At 46.6% G+C, this 23114-nt stretch overlaps 1 long non-coding RNA gene across 1 annotated transcript in view; it reads right to left on the reverse strand.

The window, feature by feature from the left end:
• Positions 1–6008: 6008 nt before the first annotated feature.
• Positions 6009–23114, reverse strand: part of LOC144685944 (uncharacterized) — a 137019-nt gene continuing 119913 nt past the window's right edge. Inside the window, exon 2 of the long non-coding RNA XR_013577821.1 lies at positions 6009–6560. This is a non-coding gene — a long non-coding RNA (uncharacterized LOC144685944). The remainder of the gene's footprint in view (positions 6561–23114) is intronic.

The raw sequence follows: 23114 nt of genomic DNA on the forward strand, positions 1-23114 counted from the left end.
CCGTACCTTGTTTGTCTTGCCCAAGTGCTTAACTGCACACTTATCCACATAACATTCCATGTGGCATTCCTTAGGCCATCTGACCAGCCTGTCTGTATGCGCGTGTAATGTTTGGGCCTCCGCTTGACTATTTACCACCCCACTAATGTTCATCTCCTTAGGCTCTTGAAGGTTGAGCATATTATGAGCCTGGGGGGAAAGGGATGAAAGGTGTTACTGCCTGAACGCCTACTGATGCACTGTCCTTGTTGTTAATTTCAGCATCACCACCGCATGGCCGCCAGGAACAAGTCCAGAGCCCCCCCTCCACACCTGAGGGGCATCACTTGCAACTTGCATCACATCCTTTCAGCGAGCCAGGCACCAGCGCAGCGACAAACACTCCGGTGGGGATTATAACGTTGGCTAATGTCCCGGGTCACAGTGGAGAGGACACTTCACAATCGCTGGAGGAGATGGCACGGACAGAGAGTGCCGATGGCGCCAGCAGCCGGAGGACTGCAGGGGACCAGGCACATGCTGAGTCCGGCAGTGTTGATGTGCCTCTGGAGATGTCTGCCATGCAGCAGCTGCAGGACAAGTGGCAGGGTGCGCGGGAGCATCTGGCAGGGTTGCATGAGTGTGTGCTTCACTTGGTCTCTGTGGTGGAGGAATCCAGGCAGAGTGTCAGTGATGGCACGAACCTCAGGACAGAGCTTCAGGCTTCCTCCATTGAGAGATTGACGACTCTCATGGAGAGGGGCTTCCAACAGATTGATAATCATCTGAATGGGTTACACTCTGACTTGCAAGTCCTCACAGCGCTAATGGCCACAGGTGGTCATTGGCAACGTGGGAGATGTTCTGGGCACCAATTGTCGCCGCTCGGTGCCCATCCATCTGCGGCGAGCAGGGGGGTCCAATGTGACCTCACGTCGGTACAGCAGCTGCCTGTCATCGCTGTGAGCTCCTCTCAGGGCGTTCCGGATGAGGGCAGCAGCACCTCTACCCCTCTGCCAGTGACCGTTACATCCGCTGAGGCTGCGACAACTGGGGAGATGCCAGTGCTGAAACTGGCCACTCCCTCCCAGGCGGGGCCAGCTCAGGCTCCACAGGCCAGAGGACGGCCGCCAAGGTCATCGAGACCAACAGGACAGCAGAGTCAGCAGGCTGTCTCACAAGCCACTCCGAGCGATGGGGCGGCACCTAGACGTAGCATCTGCAAATGTAAGCATAAGGCAAATAGGCACTCCACAGGTATGTCACTGGTGATTTTGTGTTGGCGCTAGATTGGGGAATGTTTGATTATCAGCGTCAGAGACCATAAGGCCATAAGACATAGGAGCAGAAATTAGGCCATTCGGCCCATCGAGTCTGATCCACCATTCAATCATGGCTGATAAGTTTCTCAACCCCATTCTCCCGCCTTCTCCCCGTAACCTTTGATCCCCTTACCAATCAAGAACCTATCTATCTCAGTCTTAAATACACTCAATGACCTGGCCTCCACAGCCTTCTGTGGCAATGAATTCCATAGATTCACCACTCTCTGGCTAAGCAAGTTTCTCCTCATCTCAGTTCTAAAAGGTCTTCCCTTTACTCTGAGGCTGTGCCCTCGGGTCCTAGTTTCTCCTACTAATGGAAACATCTTCTCCACGTCCACTCTATCTAGGCCTTTCAATATTCTGTAAGTTTCAATCAGATCCCCCCATATCCTTCTAAACTCCATCGAGTATAGACCCAGTGTCCTCAAACGTTCCTCATATGTTAAGCCTTTCATTCCTGGGATCATTCTCGTGAACCTCCTCTGGACCCTCTCCAGGGCCAGCACATCCTTCCTGAGATACGGGTCCCAAAATTGATCACAATATTCTAAATGTGGTCTGACCAGAGCGTTATAAAGCCTCAGCAGCACATCCCTGCTTTTATATTCTAGTCCTCTCGAAATAAATGCCAACATTGCATTTGCCTTCCTAACCACTGACTCAACCTGCAAGTTAACCTTAAGAGAATTCTGGACTAGGACTCCCAAGTCCTTTTGCACTCCAGATTTCTGAATTCTCTCCCCATTTAGAAAATAGTCTATGCCTCTATTCTTCCTACCAAAGTGCATGACCTCACACTTCCCCACGTTATATTCCATCTGCCACTTCTTTGCCCATTCTCCTAACCTGTCCAAATCCTTCTGCAGCCTTCCCGCCTCCTCAATACTACCTGTCCCTCCACCTATCTTTGTATCATCTGCAAACTTAGCCAGGATGCCCTCAGTTCCTTCATCTAGATCATTAATGTATAAAGTGAAAAGTTGTGGTCCCAACACTGACCCCTGTGGAACTCCACTAGTCACCGGCCGCCATCCTGAGAAGGACCCCCTTATCCCCACTCTCTGCCTCCTGCCAGACAGCCAATCTTCTATCCATGCTAGTACCTTGCCTCTAACACCATGGGCTCTTATCTAACTGAGTAGCCTCCTGTGCGGCACCTTGTCAAAGGCCTTCTGGAAGTCCAAATAGATAACATCCATTGGCTCTCCTTCGTCTAACCTACTCGTTACCTCCTCAAAGAATTCTAACAGATTTGTCAGGCATGGCCTCCCCTTGATAAAACCATGCTGACTTTGCCCTATTTTGTCATGCACTTTCAAGTATTCTGAAATCTCATTCTTAATAATGGACTCTAAAATCTTACCAATGACTGAGGTCAGGCTAATCGGCCTGTAATTTCCTGTCTTTTGCCTCACTCCCTTCTTAAACAGGGGGGTTACATTAGTGATTTTCCAGTCCTCTGGGACCCTCCCTGATTCCAGTGATTCCTGAACGATCACCACTAACGCCTCCACTATCTCTTCAGCTATCTCCTTCAGAACTCTGGGGTGTAATCCACCTGGCCCAGGTGATTTATCCACCTTCAGACCTTTCAGTTTTCCTAGCACCTTCTCCTTGGTAATGGCCACCATACTCACCTCTGCCCCCCGACTCTCTTGAACTTTGGGGATGTTACTCGTGTCTTTCACCGTGAAGACTGATGCAAAGTACCTATTCAGTTCCTCCACCATTTCTTTGTTTCCCACTACTACTTCTCCAGCGTCATTTTCCAGCAGCCCAATGTCCACTTTTGCCTCTCTCTTACCCTTTATATATCTAAAAAACTCTTGCAATCTTCTTTTATATTACTGGCTAGTTTACCCTCATATTTAATCTTCTCCCTCCTTATTTCTTTTTTAGTTGTCCTCTGTAGGCTTCCCAATCCCCTGGTTTCCCACTGCTCTTCGCCGTCTGTTCATTTTTTTGGTGGCAATAAAGTCCACATTTGTGACGATGGCTGAGGGTGTTTCCTTTGTGCTGCATTTGTATGTTTCACAGACATCTCATGAGTGTTTGAGTGGACATTGATGTTTCTGTACTAAGCTCTTAGTTGCAGCTGATGAGGTGGAAGATGTAGCACTTAAGTGCCACATGTGGAAGTGCCAGGCAATGCTGGTCCTGCAGATCCATGTGTGTGGAGCTAGCTGAAGGTTCATTGGATTAAAGTGTCCCGGATGTCCCTGCCTCCTTGGTGTAGTAGTGGGTCGGTGTGCTGCCCCTCATCAGTGCCCTGTTCTTCCTCATCCTCTGAGGCACTGCTGGATTCATCATGTGCAGCCCCATCCACTGCACCAAGGTCTTCATCGTCAATTGCATCCCCCCTTTCCAGCGCAAGACTGTGCAGAGCGCAGCATCACAGAGACGCGATCTGAGGGGTACTGGAGTGCGCCCCCTGAGCGGTCCAGGCATCGGAAGCGCATCTTGAGAAGACCGATGGCTCTCTCCACCACAGCCCTTGTGGTGCCGTGGCTCCTATTGTTGCGCGCCTGGGCTTCTGTTCTTGGATGGCGGAGAGGTGTCATGAGCCACCTTCTGAGGGGATAGCCCTTATCACCCAGCAGCCAACCATCCAGCCGAGCCGGAGCACTGAAGAGCGCTGGCACCTGGGAGTGTCTGAGGATGTAGGCGTCATGGGAACTGCCTAGGTACCTTGCACAATCTTGCAGAATCTGCATCCTGTGATCACACACTATCTGCACGTTCATGAAGTGGAAGCCCTTCCTGTTGACGAAGGCACCGGGCTCACCTGCCTTAATGGCCACATGTGTGCGGCCTATTGCACCCTGGACGCGGGGGAAGCCAGTAATGGCCGCGAAGCCACTGGCTCGCTGTGCCTGACTTGCCTGGTCGCAGCGGAAGTGGATGAAGGTCAATGCACGTCTGAATAGAGCGTCTGTAATCTGCTTGACACAAGTGTGGACAGCTGATTGGGAGACACCGCAAAGATCACCCACCGAGCCCTGGAAGGGGCCAGATGCATAGAAGTGGAGGGCAACTGTGACCTTCAGAGCCACTGGTATGCGGTGTCCGCCCACACAATTAGGGGAGATCTCAGGGCCAATCATCTGACAGATATAGTTCACTGTCCCCCTTGAGAGTCGGAGCCTCCTTCGGCACTGCACCTCAGTCATATTGAGGTAGCTGCTTTGCTGCCTGTATACCCTGGCAGCAGGATAGTGGCGTCTTCTGCGGCCCCTTCCACCTTGGACAACCTCTTGACCCTACGCCCCTTGTGCCTGTGCCTGGCCTCCCAAAGGTGGCTCCTCTGGAGGCTGATTGTCCAGTCCTGGCCTCCTCCTTATTCTAACCCTCCCTTCCTCCTCAGAGGAGCTGCCTCCAGTGGAGATGTCAGAACCCATACTCCCAGGCTAAATGGAGGCCTCCGGAAAGCTGCAGGCCCGAGAAAGATTACTGTCTGCAGACTGCTGAGCTGAAGCTTCAAAGTCCAGAGAAAGCTGTTGGAAATTGATCAGAACTGCTAACAATCACACAGGCAAGTTTAAAACACTTTCTGCAATAAATACTTCAGATAAAACATTAACAACCCTTCTGAGCCCACATATCCCGCCCGTGGATGAGGTTTGTTAAAAAGTCACTTACCCGCCTGCCCGTTGTGCCTGTGCACCGAGCCGAAGATCACACGGGCGCCTCAAAATCGGCGTCAATTGCTGAGTTAAGGGCCTTAACAAGGCCTTTAATTAATGGCGGGCGCACGTCGCGCTTCATCGCGCACCCTCCCAGCTAAATATCGCGATGGCGTGTGCTGATGTTGGCACACTCGCCCGACGTCAGCGCGCGATATTTTAAGTGCTGATGTGCGGGCTCTGCCACCCCCACGTCATACATAAAATTCTGCCCTAAATGATTTAAGAAGAAATTTAATAGGTATTTGAAATATAATAATATGCAATGATAAAGGGAAAGAGCAGGGCAATGGGATGACAAGAGTCAGCTTTAGTAGAAGAGCAAGCATTGGCACAGGCTCACTCCTCTGGGCTTTAAACACGTGATTCTATGACAAAGCAAATGGCTCTTGCTCCACCTACAACAAACTGAAAAAAAAACTTCTTGGCAAAGCAGGGAATTTTTCTTGTTACTGACATACATCAAATTATGTATTAAAAGTGTCCTCTTAAAATATTTTTCTATCTGTGTAATAAAGCCACAGACTTTTTGAACCATTTTTTCTTTGTGCTCTAATTCTCTAGTATACAATAATGCCTATTCTTCACACTGAAATTTTAGAACAATTTTCTTCATAAGCCTTTAGTTGTCATGGAATTCTGCACACTATTAAACTGGGCGGGTTCGATAAAATATCTTGCTGATGTAAACAAATAAGGTTTCCTGTCCAAGCATGCATTCCTTGCAGACAGAAAATAACATTTCCTTCCTGCTTGCTGTTATTTTTGACTGATTCTATTGAAAATTAAAAACTATATTCAATGTGGGCTATATCTATCCAGTATTCTCTAAAATAATTGCCAATGCATTTCTGCTTGCAATGAAGATGAGGTAGCTTTGTAATACGGTTAAGTAGTTTTGTCAGACTCCTACAGAAAAGCACATAGACAGTGTGGTCCTGGGGCCTGCAAGTTATTCATGTGGATGAAACTTCTTCATTGGGGTAGCTGTTCAGACAAATACATGTGGCCAAGAAAATAGTTGAAAGTGAATGATGGGTTTTTATTCTGCTGAGGGGATCTACAGGTTTCACTTTACCATTTCAGTATGTGTATTACATTGGCTTTTTGGTATAAACATACATTCAAACTATTTTCCTTCTCCTGACATAGAAACAGTGGAGCTAAGGATGAATCATCAGTATTTCCTTTTGCAATCACCAAACAACTTGCTGCAGTTTTTCATTGTTGTTTCAATTTCCACTTGAGTGGCCAACTTGCTTCAAAGATCCAGTTACTCCCAGCAGTACAGCACTGGAATTCCAAAGGGAGACTGAGGTTCTGAGTTCTAAAACTTGGCTGTATTTCAGTCTTGCCAGCTCAAGGTGGTTTTTGACCAATTTTCAGTCTGGCTGCTGCATGAAGCACTTTACGACGGTGGAACGGTTCATCTCAGGGTGGATGAAAATCTGATAGGGTTTGTAGTTCTCAACCAAGGTGGTTTTTGTGTTGACAGAACATGGGAGTTGTATTGACAGTGGTCTGAGACTGAGGCTGTTCCGTCTGTTGGCATCAGTGTAGTAAACTTGTGAACCTAGAGTGGAAAGGTATATTATTAGTCAGCCATGTCTTATTTTTCCCAATTTTGTTTGAGGAGTCTGGCTCCGATTAATAGTATAACAGAGAATTCAATAAAAACTTAGAACACTAGTTGGCATATTGACTGTCAAGAGTCAATGATAAAAAGTTTCTATTAATGCACAGAATGCATTCATTATCTATTTTGACCATTGAAGCTTCCAGTTATAGCTACAGGATGTGTTTGCAGGGGGTTTGTTTGGGGATAGACTAGGTTAAGAATTAATATTGGTTAATATTTGCCACAAGGCCAATTTATCCACTTATTGAATATGAATAGTTGGGTGAAAAGTGGATTAGCACATTGTCCATCTCAATTAATAGGATCAAAGTTCTGTTTTCACTGATAGTTCCAAGGGTAATATATGAGTATAGAGACTCCTCAATTCATTTTCAGGTGAAATGGAATACAAAGCTATTTTTCAATGATTTGTGCCCAAGATTTGGGTAAAAAGCATAAGGAAACATGACTGAGACTCAGCGGGTTGTATTTTAACTTGCAGACCCGCCCACAGTGGAGAAGGCTGGCAGCATGTTGAGAATCTAGAAGTTTCAGCAGTGCATTTGTCAGTCACATTTTAACCCTGCCACTGGATTTGGCCACGGGATTTACAAGGGTGTTGCCAGGAATGGAAAATTGCAGCTTTGAGGAAAGGTTGGATAGACTGGGGTTGTTCTCCTTGGAACAGAGGGGACTGTGGGGAGATTTGATTGAGATGTACAAAATCGTGAGAGGCTGGGATATAGTGGATGGGAAGGGCCTATTTACTTTAGCAGACAGGTCAGTGACTAGGGGCCACAGATTTAAAGTGATTTGGTAGCAAAATTAGAGAGGAGATGAGTAAAAATATTTTCACCCAGCAGGTTGTGGGGTCTGGAACTTACTGCCTGAGAGGGTAGTAGAGGAGAAACCATCAACTCAATTAAAAGGTGTCTGGATATGCACCTCAAGTGCCGTAACCTGCAGGGCTACGGACCAAATGCTGGAAAGTAGGATTAGGATGGTTGGCTTGTTTTTTGGCCAGCGCAGGCACGATGGGCCAAGTGGCCTCTTTCTGTGATGCAAACTTAATATGATTCCATCCTATTTGCACCTGATTTCCAAGTGACCCGACCAATTAGAGTGGGTGGGTTTGATGACGACAAGCCCCAGTCTCATTTGACTCCACTATTTAAAGAGATCCTTTGAGGATCAGAATTGAAGGATAATAGATGTGTTTCGACAGATCCAAAATGTGCACTTGCTCCAAAGGAGGCACAAAATGGAAAGGCAACAGCATGCTTCCAGAGTGGGTCTCTGGAAAATAATGCTGTGGGCTCTAAGGTCCCGCAAGGAAATTCCATTCCCTGTGAATTGGCGAAAGAAAACAAGCAGACATGGTTGGAAGTGGCCGAGGATGTCAGCAGCAGGGATGTGGTGTCTCACCTCTCGATACAGTCCTGCTACATTGACCTGGTCAGCACAGGAAAGGTGAGTGGCATGGCACATTCTAATAGAAACCCTTCATTCTGCCTTTCCCTTCTCTTCAATATCACTCTTCAGATGCAACAAGCCATGCATGTGCATCCATTCCTCTTTAACGAAGCACTTTTGTCACATCCCCATCTGACGAGCCACCACTAACACTCACCTTCACCTCATAGAAATGTCACACCCATCCCTCATTGTGACCCTCTGCAAATGTTTTCCTTGCATCCTCTCAAAACATTCCACAGCTCACGCTCATAGGTCTCTTCTTCATCCTCTTGAAGGAGAAGATAGCACAGGACATCAGAATGGGCCATGAGGTGGAAGGCAGAGAAAGGGAACATGTAAGTGGAGGACTCTGCTCAAAGTGCTTCTGACCTCTTGCCTCCCCTTCAGTCAGAGCCCCAGATGCTACCTCCTGTCCTGGTGGCTGAGATTACCCCTGCACAGGAGCAGGTGCCTTTGGCAGGGCTGTCACAGGTTCCAAAACCCTGAGGATGTCAATTAATAGCATCTGAACAGTTAGACCAGGGGAATGAGTTGCCTACCTCTAGCTCTGCTAAAGCCATAGGAGTAGCAGAAAAAGTAAGAAAAAGGATTTGTAGTTGCACAAGGGTATTCACTTGGATGTTTAATACCGTTACATTGTCACATTTCTGTTTAGTATTTATGAAGCATAAATATTTCGAAGCTCCATTGTCCTGTTTCCCCCATTTTTGTCTGTCATATAGCCAGTAGCCTCCTGCCTTGTGAAGAATGATATGACAAGAGCAAAACATGAGCAAAGGATGCTTAGGAGAGGGAATAACTGAGGTGTGACTGAATCAGTCTGTCCCTGGTTGATAAGTGTGCAGCTACATGGTGCTCTTGCCACACCAGGCTCCACTTGTTGCTCCCCCTCCAAAAATGCAGACCATTTATCACCCTCCTCCTAGGGTTGCCAGCTGTGTTTAAATGTATTCCTAGTGGTTTCATCACATGACTTTCCCCCAAGCTCCAGTCAATGATCAGCCAACACATCCATCCATATGATGCGCTGCCTCTCTACGCCAATTGGAAAGCAAAAAGACCCAATTGAATGATGCTTGACTGTCAACCAAACAGCTGTTTTCCCCCCAACTTTTAATATTTTTATATCTGGTAATGAGAAATATTTGAAGAAAATTTTTAAAATATATATCTTTTTTCATGCCCTGATGATTGTTCTCCAGGATAGTACACAGCAGTGTACTGGAGATTGATCTTCAATTCCTGGAGGCTCCAGTCCAATCTTGGAGCGTTGGCAACCCTACTTTCTCCAACTGAAGCTCCAGCCCTTACCGTTTGTGCAAAATGCAGCAGACCATGACCATTCTGGACACCTTTGCTTGTGAATACTGAAGGGCAACCCCAGGTCTATCCAGGCACCTGAGTCACATCTTCAGCAACACAATTGTTTGCTCGTTTAGAACTCTGGTTATCATGCGGTTTCTGCAATGCCTTTCTTGGGTGTTGGTGGTAGGACTCCTCCACGTGTTTGGAGGATAAGCTTTGTCTCCAAGGAGCCATTTGCTGACTGCTTTGAGGTGTACATGCCTGTGGGAGGCTTGACTGGCACAGAATGAAGCCATCATGATAGCTTCCTTGGAATCTTGCACTGACATGCATAAAGATCTTTAGCGTTTGGAGACAAACTGAATATTGATGGAGTGGAATCCCTTTTAGTTAACAAATACTCCTGGGTAATCTGAGGCCGCCATGATTGCCACATGAGTGCAATCCATGACTCCCTGGACTTGTGGGAATCCAGCCATTGCAGCAATTCATGTCGTCCACTCATTCTGACTGGCCTCATCAGCAACTAAATGCAAAATAAATGGCAGCCTGGCAAATGTGGCATCAGTCACCTGGAAGATTCACTTGTGGGCAGCAGATTCTGAGATTTGATAAATATCACCATCGGATCTCTGGAAGGATCTGAAGGTGAAGAAATTTAGAGCTATGGTGACCTCAATCACCAATGGCAATGCCGGATCACCTGGTTCACTTGGAAGGAGGTCTTCTTCCAGAAGGCTGCAAATATCAGCAACTAACTGACAGGAAAGCCTGACTGTCCTGAGGCACTGGTGCTCAGTCATGCCCAGAAAGCTAATCCACTGTCTATACACCCTGTGCTGGGGGTATCGCCTCCTGCAAGCTACAGCTCCATGCTCACCCCTCTGTAAGTAATTGAGGAGAAAGTTGCTGCTCTTGCTGCTGCTGTTCCTGCTGGTGCCACTCCTTCTGCTCACCTTGCTCTTCATCAGTGGTCCAAGAAAGAGCTGCATAAGTTCCTTCCACGCTGGTGTGATGGTGGACAGCTAGGAAGTGTAGATTAAAGGCAAAAAACCCCATGAATGGCCTCCAAAACATTGGAAATTACCTGCAAAGCAGTGAAAACACTCTCAGAACAAGTCCTGCGAGCAAAAGCCTTCCGTTTATGCAAAGAAGCAGGTATGAAATCTCAGTATTTAAAGCATTCCTTGCCTGTCAAATGCTCAACCCTGTCAAGTCATGCTGTACCCTCGCCTTGTTCTGCCCATTTCAGTAAGCCTGGGAAACCTGCGCACTGAGTTAAAGAAAGAGTCCTGGGTTAAACAGCAACCAATATGGAACTTGCATGTTTAAAATGGCAGACCTGTATATCCCGCTGGGGTTTCCTGAATGCTTAGGAACAGTTCAGGTTGAAGGTGGAAGTTGCCAGTTTCCTACCATGTTCCCGACATGCCAGCAGTAAAGTACCCACCCCGACAGGTTAAAACATCCCCCCAGCTGTCCCCACTGTTTGCATTGCTTGCATGCTTCTATAGTTTCTTTGGGGATGAGGGGGACTGAGGTGCTGGGGGTAGAGCTTGGCTTTGTGCGATAGTGTGAAATGGGTGACAGAAAGTCAGCAACCATGTTTTACATCTCTTCCAATTTTTATTTCTATTGCGTTTGATCTCTTGATGTTGAGGATAGATGTACGGAGTGTGATTCTCTGGCAAAGAGACAGAAATGACCTCACCTCCCACCTTGTTTTAGTAGGTGCTTTCTTGCCAATGGTCTAAGCACAGGAGCACTCACAGATAGTGGGTCTTTTTTTTCATTCATTCAGGGGACGTGAGTGTCACTGGCAAGGCCAGCATTTATTGCCCATCCCTAATTGGTGTTGAGAAGGTGACGAGCTGTCTTCTTGTACCATTGCAGTCCATGTGGGCTAGTTATGCTGTTAAGGAAGGATTTTAACCCAGTGAGAGTGAAGGAACGAGAATATAATGCCAAGTTAGGAAGGGGTGTCACCTGGATGGGAACTTCCAACCTGCTTACAGCAAGCTTCCCAGAGGATCTGAGAAAGGGCGGGGAGCAAAGTTGAATATGTTTGGTGCATTTTTTTCATTGGGCCAACCAGCTGGGCATCAGAGGTGTTTTTGGACAGCAGTCGGCAGACCCCAAAGCTGGTGCTCATTACCACTACCATAGGCCTCTCATACTAACTAAAGACTAATGGAACATTGACCTTTATCTCGAGACAGCTGGAATACCAAGGGGTAGAACTTACGTTACAGCTGTACAGAGTTCTGGTTAGACCACCTACTGCCTCCCCTCAGCTCATGGATCAGTACTCTTCCACATTGAACACAAATTGGAAGAAGCATTGAGAGTGGCTAGGGCACAGAATGTACCCTGGATGCGGGGCTTCAACGTCCATCACAAAAGTGGCTCGGGAGCACCACTTAGCTAGCTAGCCAAGTCCTAAATGACATAGCTGCTAGACTGGGTCTGCAGCAGGTGGTGAGGCAACCAGGAGCAAAAAACCTACTTGAACTCATCCTTGCCAATCTACCTGTCGCAGAAGCATCTATCCCTGACAGAATTGGTAGGAGTGACCACCACATAGTCCTTATGGAGACCAAGTCCTACTATCACTTTGAGGATACCATCCATTGTGTCTGTGAAACTACCATGGTGCTAAATGAGATAGATTTCAAACAGATCTAGCAACTCAAAACTGGCCATCCATGAGGCTCTGTGGGTCATCAATAGCAACAGAATTGTACACAACTACAATCTGTAACCTCATATCCTGGCATATTCCCCACTCTACCATTACCATCAAGCTGGGGGATCAACCCTGGTTCAATGAAGAATGCAGGAGAGCAGGACAGGAGTAGTGCCAGGCATAAAAATGAGGCGTCAACCTGGTAAAGCTACAACACAGGACTACTTACATGCCAAACAGCAGAAGCAACATGCGATAGACAGAGCTAAGTGATCCCACAACCAATGAATCAGATCTAGGCTCTGCTGTCCTGTCACATCCAGTTATGAATGGTGGTGGACAATTAAATAACTAACTAGAGGAGGAGGCACCACAAATATTCCCATCCATAATGATGGGGGAGACCAGCACGTCAGTGCAAAAGATAAGGCTGAAGCATTTGCAACCATCTTCAGCTTGATCTACCAAGCGGATGATCCATCGCGGCCTCCCCCTGAGGTCCCCAGCATCATAACTGTCAGCCCTCAGCCAATTCAAGTCACTCTACGTGATATCAAGAAATGGCTGAAGGAACTGGATACTGCAAAGGCTATGGGCCCTGACAACATTCCGGCAATAGTACTGAAGACTTGTGCTCCAGAATTAGCTGTGCCCCTAGTGTAGCTATTCCAGTACAAGTACAACACTGGCACTTATCCAGTACTGTGGAAAATTTCCCAGGTATGTCCTGTACACAAAAGGAACAAATGCAACCTTACAAATTCCCGCCTCATCAGTCTACCCTCGATCATCATAAAGTAATTGAAGGGGTCATCAACAGTGCTCTCAAGCGACACTTACTCAGCAATAACCTGCTCATGGATGCTCAGTTTGGATTCTGCCAGGGCCACTCAGCTCCTCACCTTGTTACAGCCTTGGTCCAAACATGGATAAAAAAGCGGAACTCCAGAGGTGATATGAAAGCTTCTACCCTTGGCATGAGGGCAGCATTTGACCAAGTGTGGCATAAAGGGGCCCTAGCAAAGCTGGAGTCAATGGGAATCAGGGGGAAAACTCTTCACTGGCTGGAGTCATGCCTAGCACAAAGGAAAATGGTTGTGGTTGTTGGAGGTCAATCATCTCAGTTCTGGGACATCACTGCAGTAGTTCCTCAGGGTAGTGTCCTGGGCCGAACCGTCCTCAGCTGCTGAATTGATGACTTTTCCTCCATCATAATGTCAGGAGTGGGGATGTTCACTGACGATTGCACAATGTTCAGCACCATTCGTGACTCCTCAGATACTGAAGCAGTCCATGTCCAAATGCAGCAAGACCTGAACAATATCCAGTCTTGGGCTGCCGAGTGGCAAGTAACAATTATGCCACACAAGTGCCAGGCAATAACCACCTCCAACAAAAGAGAATCCAACCATCTACCCTTAATATTCAATGGCATTATCATCGCTGAATCCCCCACATCAACATCTGAGAGTTACCATTGATCAGAAACTGAACTGGACCAATCATATAAATACTGTGGCAGGTTAGAGACTAGGAATTCTGTGGCAAGTGACTCATCTCCTGACTTCCCAAAGCTTGTCACCATTTACGAGGGACAAGCCAGGAATGTGATGGAATACTCTCCCCTCGCTTGGACGAGTGCAGCTCCAACAACACTCAAGAAGCTTGACACCATCCAGGGAAAAGCAGCCCACTTGATTGGCACCCCATCCACCACCTTCAACACTCACTCCCTCCATCACCAATGTACAGTGGCAGAAGTGTGTACCATCTACAAGATACATTCGAGCAACTCACTCAGGCTCCTTCGACAGCATCTTCCAAACCTGTAACCTCTATCAGCTAGAAGGACAAGGGCAGCAGATGCATGGGAACACCACCATCTGCAAGTTGCCCTCCAAGTCACACACAATCCTGACTTGGAACTATATTGCCATTCCTTCACTGCCACTGGGTCAAAATCCTGGAACTCCCTTCCTAACAACACTGTGGGTGTACCTACACCACATGGTCTGCAACAGTTCTGAAGGGCAATTATGGAAGTGCAATAAATGCTGACCCAACCAGTGACGCCCATATCCCACAAAAAGAATATTAAAAAATTGAAAATTTCAAATCCAAGATTGATAGATTTTTATTAGGTTATGTTATTAAGGGTTATGGAACCCAGGCAGGTAGATGAAGTTAAGGCACAGATCACCCATAATATAACTGAATAACAGGAAAGGCTAGAGGGGCTGAATGCGGTACTCCTTTCTCTATGTTCCGGCCCCAGTTTTTGGGTGCAGATAGCTGGTAAGGAATAGGCCTCCATTAGGGAAACATTGAATCCCATGTGGTGACCTGAAGCTAGAAATTCAGGCAGATTCAGGTAAAGTTGGGAGGGGGATAGGTAACGTTAATCTTATCCTTGTTTTCAGAACACCCCATGACTTTACCCTCCCTATTTCCATCATCACCTCCAGCCCTGCAACCCTCTGAGATTTCTGTGCTCCTCTCAAGGCTTCTTGAGCATTTCCAATTTTAATTGCTCCAACATTGGTGGCCATGTCTTCACTTGCCAAGGCCCTAAACTCTGGAGTTGTACCCCTAAGCTTTCCTGTCTCTCTCCCTCTCTTTCCTCCTTTAAAACACTTCTTCAAACCTATCTCTTTGACCAAGCTTTGATAACTGTGAAGCGTCTTGGGACATTTTACTGCATTAAAAGTGCCACATCAATACAACTTGTTGTTGCTGTTAGAATATTACTCACTCATAGGTATTAAAATGATATCAAATCAATAATCCTGGTCAATGTTATAAGAACGATCATTGAGCACAACTGACAGTCCTTCAAGGCCAGGTAAGTACATCAGAGAGTGTTGGGTGACAAACAATTTATATGTTTTGTGAAGAAGTAACTCTACATGACATGGCTTCTCCCTAACTATGTCTGAACAGCAAAATACATTATGGCTAGAATTTTTAGCTTGTCGGGCGGGCGTGCACCCGACCTGACCGAGTGTAAAATGACCCACAATGACGTCGGGCGAGCGTCCTGATGTCCTCGCACGATATTTTGGTTGGCGGGTACGATGCCAACTGAAAAGGCCTATTTAGGCCATTGAAAAGGTAGCTGTAAGAAATTTTTCGCTGCCCATCCAACCTTACGGTTGGCGGGCAGGCGAAAAGGCCAAGCAGCCTTTGCATTTTTTAGGAAACCTCATCCACGGGTCTCAAGCGCTAGAAGGAAAGCCGGCCTCTATCACCCTGGGCTCCCTCCCAGCTGTGAGACACTGACAACAGCCTCCTTTCCTAACTCACCTTGCTACCCACCCCCGCCGAGCCTACCCGATAGGGGAAAAATCCTCCCCTATATATATACCTGGGCGAACAAAAATTTTGTGTTTTGCTGCAAAATCAACTGTGTAGTAATTCAGAAGAAATTCCTTTAACTATGTTCATATAAGTGAAATGGTCTTTTTTTAACTAAAAGCAAACTTTACATTGCCTTTTCCTGTGCCGCTGTCCAAATTTTCCACTTTAATTGGTGAAAGGAAGATGGTGGGAGTGGATAACAGTCTTGTGTAGTGATCTTTGATGAAGAGTGGTCAGATTTTAACTCTCTGGCCTCATTTGATTGCCATTAGTCAGCTGCTCACCTGGTTTGGGCAGATTGCAGCAACTTTTTACTGGAGGTTGGGGAACGAATATCAGGCTGTCTGGAGGCCACCCACCTATGGTAGCAAGGTGAGTTAGGGAAGGAGGCTGTTGTCAGTGTCTCACAGCTGGGAGGGAGCCCAGGGTGATAGAGGCCAGCTTTCCTTCTAGCGCTTGGGTGTTGCTGGCTAGGCCTTGTAGCGTCTGGAGTCCCACTCCAGAAAGTTTTAAAATTACTTAGTAGAGGTTGCTGGCCTTGTAATAGCTTTGCCTCACAGGGTGGTCATGGCAAGTGCCCCAAGGAGAAGTAATTTTAAATGCCATAGGGTTACAGGTATGTCCTGGAACACTAATTTGCATTTATTAATGCAGTTTCCACTGAAGTTCAGCAGGAAAATCTGATGGAAATGGTACCTCTTCATTTTTAACTGCTTCCCTATTTATTTTCTATAATATTCCCCCTTAAGACTTTCATAAGTTAAGAATGGTCAAAAGCCTCAAGGTGGCTAACTTCCACAATCTTTCAGTGTTAATTACCTAGTGACATTTTGGGAATGCATATGCCATTTGTTTGAGAAGTCTAATTTCATGCTAAGACTATAGCACTATTTTCTGAAATGATCTGCTTCTTTGCATATCTGAGGAAATCCCTGTTTAAAAAATACCAAAGCTATTTTCAACTACACTCTCTGGGAACCATTTTAGCATGTGGGGGCTGCCAAATAGATATATGTGCTTTGAAAATAGAGCAACAAGACTGACCACAAACGTAAAGAGGATGAGCTAAGTGGCAGAAATGGAGAAACTTCAAGTTTACAATCTGGAAATAAGGGAGTCAGAATCAGATAGTCCCAAAATTTGGCACACGGAATCTGATGCTTGAATAACCCACACCTGTTCAAGGTGAAGCAGGCAGCTTGCAAGCATTGTGCTGCCTCGTAGTGTAAAGTACTGAATGTGCTGCTGAGTAGCTGCATTCCTCAGCAGGGGGCCCAGATCTTGGCAAGGCTAGCACCTGAAGCTAGGTTGCATTCTTTAAAGCTAAACTGCATGAATAAAGGCAAGGTGCACTCTGGCCATAGGAGGGGCTGAAACCGGTTAAAGAAGATGGAAGACCAGAAAGAAGCCACAAAAATCATGCCACAGGCCAGAGAGTGTGTCCCAAGATTCTTGCTGAAGGTCTTGGTGCAGGGGGAGAGACGCCCTCTTCTCTCAGGGCCAGGAGGCTCTCCAAACGCATAATGAGATCAAAATGGGAGCATGTAGCCATTGCGGCCAATGCCAGCAGACTAGCCCTGAGGACCTGGATGCAGTGCAGGAAGAAGCTTAATGACCTCACATGAGTAGTCAATGTCAATTAATGCATCCTGACATGAGATATAACATTGTCATTAATTGGCTACTTAAGGGCCTGAATAGACCCAAGTACGAGCGGGCACCTGACACCACCAACACTCCCGTAAAATGGGAGACAGGTCAGGGCGGGCAGGTAGGCTATGGGACGGCCTGCATTATATGAACCCCTTCAAACCTATTGGAAGGGGACTGTAAATTTCTGCCCCAGATGTCCAAATGGATGGGATCAAGCCAATAAATCCATACTGTCCAATGGGAGCTGCCCACCATAAATCAAGATATAGAAAACAGGCTGCTGTTTTGTTTTTAAACAGCCTTGAGCTTGTGAAAACAATGTTTCTTATTTTGTTTAATTTAATTTTATTTCACTTATTTGTAAAGTGTTGCAAAATGCAGCAGCAGGATTCAACAGGTCTGCTAAACCACAGAGTGAATTCAGGACATTGCCCTTTAGTGATCAAATGATTGCACCATCAACTGGTTGCACATTATTTCTTCTGAGGAACTGCTCAACCACATAATGATGTGTGAACAGACTTGCAGAATCAACACTTTACCAAAAAACATCCATATCCTGATCTTTGTCTTATAGTGACACAGGATCTTTTTTGGTGTTGTTCATTTGTGCTGGCCGGGAGTAGAGCAATAAGTAGATGTCTGGGTGAGCAACAGAGCCATCCGGGATAGTTCCATCTGGTTTTTAGTGGAGAGACACACTTGGGGCAAATGTGTATTAAATAATTATGGCACTTTTGAGGTGCAACAGCATTTCCTGCATGGGCACTGGGCTTATGTATTCACAGACACTTAGAAAGCCAAACCTATGCTGCACCCAAAGTAATTTAGAGCAAGGAAGGTGCAAACCTCGAGCCCCAGAGCCTGAGACAGTATAGGCCTTTGGTGGCAAATCTGAAAAAATAAAAATAAAGCACTGAGGTTGATTTCTAGAGAGATAGAATTGAAAAGCAGAAAAGTTATGTTAAACCTGTCTCATTTGGAAAGACCATATTTGGAGTAACAGTTCTGGTCACCATAAGGATATAGAGGCACTGTTGAGGTGCAAATAAAGCTAAAATAATACCAGAACTGAGGGATAATACCTATCAGGAAAGATAGACAAAAGACTAATAAGTGACCTGATAAGATGATTATGAAAGGATTTGATGTGGGTAGGCCATTGTGGTCTGCAGAACACTGAAAGCAAGTCACTGATGCACAATGCCATACTAGAAAACAGGCTCATCCCCACACCATCCAACAGAAGGCGCTGGTGAGAAGTGACTGAAGCATTCTGGGAGAAGTCATCGCAGCCACCGCGACTCAGGAGGGAATCGAGGAGAAGGACTCTTGCACTCAACAGGAGGAAGGGCATCCAACAGAGGGCGCTGGCGAGAAGTGACTGAAGCATTCTGGGAGAAGTCATTGCAGCCACCGCGACTCAGGAGGGAATCGAGGAGGACCCACTGTCAAAGAACGGAATAGCCCCAAACATTACATTGCTGTAGTGTTTTCATCCTTCCCTCTTCCTCAAACCTAAAAATAAAAGAGAGAGAGGAAGAGGCAGTGCCTTCAGGAGTGCACCAGACCTGTGAGGGACACTCTTCTGAAAGTGGATTTTAAAGAAAAAGCAGCTTTTTGGTGAGTAAATCCTGGGTACAGACTCAGAGGGAGGAGCACTGGAGCGGTGAGTATAAATCTAGCTTACCTCAGGGATTCGCGGCCTTGTCTCCAGGGAGCAGACTCGGAGGGAGGAGCACTGGAGCGGTGAGTATAAATCTAGCTTACCTCGGGGATTCGCAGCCTTGTCTCTAGGGAGCAGACTCGGAGGGAGGAGCACCGGAGCGGTGACCTTGGGGCACAGAGTAACTGAAGACAAAACTGAAAAAGTGACATCACAGGAAAGCTGTGACCTGATTGGTTGGTAGGAAATCTGCACCAAATTTGAAAAAAAAACTGCAAAGCTAATTAATAAATTAATTATCTAAGTAGAGATGGCTGGGCAGGTGATGTGCTGTAGCTGTATGATGTGGGAGCTGGCAGATCCCATTGCGAGCCGCAGTGACCACATCTGCAGCAAGTGTTGGATGCTGGAGGAACTCCGGCTCAGAATTGATGAGCTGGAGTCTGAGCTTCGGACGCTGCGGCACGTCTGGGAGGGGGAGAGTTACCCGGACGTTTTGTATCAGGAGGCGGTCACACCCAGTAGATTAAGTACCTCAAGTCCGGTCAGTGGTCAGGGTCAGCAAGGTGTGACTACAAGTGAGGCAAGTAGAGGGATCCTGTGTTCAGGAATAGAGACACCTCAGCTCTTGACCTTGTCCGACAGGTACAAGGTACTTGCTCCCTGTGTGGATGAGGAAGAGGGCTGTAGGGAGGATGAGCCAGCTGACCACGGCACCGTGGCACAGGAGGCCATTCAAGAGGGGGAGCAAAAAGACAAGTGGTAGTTGTAGGGGATTCTATAATTAGGGGAATTGATAGCATCCTTTGTAAGCAGGATCGAGAGTCCCACATGGTATGTTGCCTGCCCGGTGCCAGGGTGAGGGACATTTCTGACCGGCTTGAAAGGATATTGGAGAGGAAGGGGGAAGATCCAATTGTTGTGGTCCACGTCGGGACAAATAACATAGGTAAGACTAGGAAAGAGGACCTGTTTGGGGATTATCAGGAACTAGGAACTAAATTAAAGAACAGGTCCTCAAGGGCTATAATCTCCGGATTACTACCCGAGCCACGTGCAAATTGGCACAGGGACGCGAGAATAAGGGAAGTAAACACGTGGCTACAGGAGTGGTGCGGGAAAGAGGGGTTCCATTTCATGGGGCATTGGCATCAGTATTGGAACAGGAGGGATCTGTACCATTGGGACGGTCTCCACCTGAACCGATCTGGGACCAATGTTCTAGCGAAAAGGGTAAATAGGGTGGTCAACAGGACTTTAAACTAGAAAGTGGGGGGGAGGGAAGGGTAAAACTCCAAGAAGTATGACTAATGGGAAACAAAGCAGCAGGTTAGCGTGTGGGGGGGTGGATTCAACTTCATGGAAAATTATGAAAAAACTGAAAAGAAAGGAGAGCCCAGGAGAGGCTATTAAAGTCTCCAGAACACAAAATAGGACAGAGTGTTTGGAAAGGGCTAGGAATCTAACTTCAAGCACATCAGATAAAGGGACGACAATGAGAAAGGGGACGGGAAATACAGGACTGAAGGTGTTGTATCTGAATGCACGCAGTATACGAAATAAGGTAAATGAGCTTGTGGTGCAGATTGAAATTGGCAGGTATGATGTGGTGGGCATCACGGAGACATGGCTGCAAGGGGATCAGGACTGGGAGCTAAATATCCAAGGATATACATCCTATCGAAAAGATAGGCAGGTTGGCAGAGGGGGTGGGGTTGCTTTGTTAGTAAGAAATGAAATTAAATCGATAGCAAGAAATGATGTAGGGTCAGATGATGTAGAATCTGTGTGGGTAGAGTTGAGCAACCGCAAAGGTAAAAAAACCATAATGGGAGTTATGTACAGGCCTCCGAACAGTAGTCAGGATGTGGGGCACAAGATACACCAGGAGATAGAAAAGGTGTGTAAGAAAGACAAGGTTACAGTGATCATGGGGGATTTCACTATGCAGGTAGACTGGGAAAATCAGGTTGGTAGTGGATCCCAAGAAAAGGAATTTGTGGAATGTCTTTTTGGAGCAGCTTGTGGTGGAGCCCACTAGGGAACAGGCAATTCTAGATTTAGTGATGTGTAATGAGGCAGATTTGATAAGGGAGCTTAAGGTGAAGGAACCCTTAGGAGGAAGTGACCATAATATGATAGAATTTACCTGCAATTTGAGAGGAAAAAGCTGGAATCAGATGTAACGGTATTACAGTTGAATAAAGGCAACTACAGAGGCATGAGGGAGGAGCTGGCCAGAATTGACTGGGAGATGAGCCTAGCAGGAAAGTCAGTGGAACAGCAATGGCAGGAGTTTCTGGGAGTAATTTGGGAGACACAGCAAAAATTCATCCCTAGGAAGAAAAAGCATACTAAAGGGAGGATGAGGCAACCATGGCTGACAAGGGAAGTCAGGGACAGCATAAAAGCTAAAGAGAAAGCATACAATGCGGCAAAGAGCAGTGGGAAACCAGGGGATTGGGAAGCCTACAAAGACCAACAGAGGACAACTAAAAAAGAAATAAGGAGGGAGAAGATTAAATATGAGGGTAAACTAGCCAGTAATATAAAAGAAGATTGCAAAAGTTTTTTTAGATATATAAAGGGTAAGAGAGAGGCAAAAGTGGACATTGGGCTGCTGGAAAATGACGCTGGAGAAGTAGTAGTGGGGAACAAAGAAATGGCGGAGGAACTGAATAGATACTTTGCATCAGTCTTCACAGTGGAAGACACAAATGATATCCCCAAAGTTCAAGAGAGTCGGGGGGCAGAGGTGAGTATGGTGGCCATTACTAAGGAGAAGGTGTTAGGAAAACTGGAAGGTCTGAAGGTGGATAAATCACCTGGACCAGAAGGATTACACCCCGGAGTTCTGAAGGAGATAGCTGAAGAGATAGTGGAGGCGTTAGTGGTGATCTTTCAGAAATCACTGGAGTCAGGGAGGGTCCAAGAGGACTGGAAAATCACTAATGTAACCCCCTTGTTTAAGAAGGGAGTGAGGCAAAAGACGGGAAATTATAGGCCGATTAGCCTGACCTCGGTTGTTGGTAAGATTTTAGAGTCCATTATTAAGGATGAGATTTCAGAATACTCGGAAGTGCATGGTAAAATCGGGCAAAGTCATCATGGTTTCATCGGAGGTCATGCCTGAGAAATCTGTTAGAATTCTTTGAGGAGGTAACGAGTAGGTTAGACAATGGAGAGCCAATGGATGTTATCTACTTGGACTTCCAGAAGGCCTTTGACAAGGTGCCGCACAGGAGGCTGCTCAGTAAGATAAGAGCCCATGGTGTTAGAGGCAAGATACTAGCATGGATAGAAGACTGGCTGTCTGGCAGGAGGCAGAGAGTGGGGATAAGGGGGTCCTTCTCAGGATGGCGGCCGGTGACTAGTGGAGTTCCGCAGGGGTCAGTGTTGGGACCACAACTTTTCACTTTATACATTAATGATCTAGATGAAGGAACTGAGGGCATCCTGGCTAAGTTTGCAGATGATACAAAGATAGGTGGAGGGACAGGTAGTATTGAGGAGGCGGGAAGGCTGCAGAAGGATTTGGACAGGTTAGGAGAATAGGCAAAGAAATGGCAGATGGAATACAACGTGGGGAAGTGTGAGGTCATGCACTTTGGTAGGAAGAATAGAGGCATAGACTATTTTCTAAATGGGGAGAGAATTCAGAAATCTGGAGTGCAAAGGGACTTGGGAGTCCTAGTCCAGGATTCTATTAAGGTTAACTTGCAGGTTGAGTCGGTAGTTAGGAAGGCAAATGCAATGTTGGTATTTATTTTGAGAGGACTAGAATATAAAAGCAGGGATGTGCTGCTAAGGCTTTATAAGGCTCTGGTCAGACCACATTTAGAATATTGTGAGCAATTTTGGGCCCCGTATCTCAGGAAGGATGTGCTGGCCCTGGAGAGGGTCCAGAGGAGGTTCACGAGGATGATCCCAGGAATGAAAGGCTTAACATATGAGGAACGTTTGAGGGCTCTGGGTCTATACTCAATGGAGTTTAGAAGGATGAGGGGGGATCTGATTGAAACTTACAGAATACTGAAAGGCCTGGATAGAGTGGACGTGGGGAAGATGTTTCCATTAGTAGGAGAGACTAGGACCCGAGGGCACAGCCTCAGAGTAAAGGGAAGACCTTTTAGAACAGAGATGAGGAGAAACTTCTTTAGCCAGAGAGTGGTGAATCTATGGAATTCATTGCCACAGGAGGCTGTGGTGGCCAGGTCATTGAGTGTGTTTAAGACCGAGATAGATAGGTTCTTGATTGGTAAGGGGATCAAGGGTTACGGGGAGAAGGTGGGAGAATGGGGTTGAGAAACTTATCAGCCATGATTGAATGGCGGAGCAGACTCGACAGGCCGAATGGCCTAATTTC

Source organism: Cetorhinus maximus, chromosome 10 (assembly GCF_964194155.1).
Source record: "Cetorhinus maximus chromosome 10, sCetMax3.hap1.1, whole genome shotgun sequence".
In the NCBI taxonomy this organism is placed as follows: Eukaryota; Metazoa; Chordata; class Chondrichthyes; order Lamniformes; family Cetorhinidae; genus Cetorhinus; species Cetorhinus maximus.